At 37.2% G+C, this 1477-nt stretch overlaps 1 non-coding gene across 1 annotated transcript; it reads left to right on the top strand.

Moving 5' to 3' along the window:
- The first annotated feature begins 870 nt into the window (after positions 1-870).
- Trnag-gcc lies at positions 871-941 on the top strand. Its single transcript has one exon. It is a non-coding gene; the product is annotated as a tRNA-Gly (tRNA).
- Positions 942-1477: the final 536 nt, after the last annotated feature.

Raw genomic sequence — 1477 nt, 5'->3', positions numbered from 1 at the left:
ATTTGTAATATACCATTAGCAGCTCTACAACTCAGTCAATACATCCATAACATCAATAATTCTAACTGTTGCTAGGCAGTCCGTACTGATTTAGGCCAAATTTCATCCATTATAAACGACGTGTTCCTAAAGCGTGCAACTGCGTTAATAATGATTTAAATAATAAGGCAGAACGCTTTGCAGGGGAGTTTAAATAGGTATTGAATGTATTGTTGGCACAGAGCTGACACCAGCTTGTCCGGTGCCAGACAGCAAGAAATATTTTGGCGCCCCCAGGTACAAGTCAGAAGGTAATCCAACCCTCGTTATGTATTGCAATATTAGCTGTGTCATAAATTTGCAATGTAGTAACCTCAGGTGCAAATGAATAATTAGTGTAGTGATGTATCGAGTGCTCAGCTTCCAGATACGGCCGACTCGTGTGTGTCGGAGAAAAATTAATTTAAATTTTAAGGTCTTACGATTGCAGTGATATCGTTAGACGACGGCAGGGAAATAGAACGAGCAAACGTCATACCCAGTACCTACGTAAATTTCAACAACACTTGAAAACGGGAGCAAATTCCTGAAACCGAATTCCTGCACGTGAAAAACATAACCGGTGCAATATTTAATTGTGTAAATCAAGATTTAATTTCTTAGCTTTTCCATTATTTCCACTAATCGTGGTAAAACGCTGCGATGAAAAGGCGACGGTTAATTTCTTCGTTGATAATTACCCGATTCGAGTCCATACACTGTCCCTAATCATCTTATTGTTGACGAACATTAAACAGTAATTCATATTTCAAAAAAAAGAATCCTTGTAAGAAACATGAAATTACATACACAACACGACTGTAAAGACTAAACATGAATTTTCAATGTGCAGCATCGGTGCTTCAGTGGTAGAATGCTCGCCTGCCACGCGGGCGGCCCGGGTTCGATTCCCGGCCGATGCAAATATTTTGTTTTATCAATTTCACGTCATCCTATGTTCTTGTATCATAGCTCAACCAAAAATTCACTTGTAAGTCAAAACCATTATGAATTAAAGAATTTAAGCCCTATCACAAAGATAACGAAACTATTTTTTGCAGCGGAGACCACGATAAACAACACAGGCTAAAAAATATATCGGAGAGAAAAAAGTTCGATTAATCGACGAAACATTGGAATCCACGCCGAAACACGGGAGAGAATATGTTGTCTTTCATACACAGCAGTGATTACAAAATAAATGAAAATCTGATGGTGGTATAAAGAAATTAAATTGAAATTTTGATAAGAATTAACGTCACATCAGCCATTACCATTACGTTATTGGTCAAAGCCGACGACTAGTGTCCCAAATTCCTCTGGACCTACATTTTTATTATAGAATATGAAAAACCATTATGATTTTTCCTTATATATTTCGAAAGATTATAGTCTTAACGTAAAGTGGCCTTTAGACGGGGACAATTTTGTACAATATTATTGAAGTAGCGCAGTAAAA

Source organism: Schistocerca americana, chromosome 1 (genome assembly GCF_021461395.2).
Source record: "Schistocerca americana isolate TAMUIC-IGC-003095 chromosome 1, iqSchAmer2.1, whole genome shotgun sequence".
Lineage (NCBI taxonomy): Eukaryota > Metazoa > Arthropoda > Insecta > Orthoptera > Acrididae > Schistocerca > Schistocerca americana.
The sequence above is the reverse complement of the archived record's forward strand: the minus strand, read 5'-3'. Positions and strand labels throughout refer to the sequence as shown.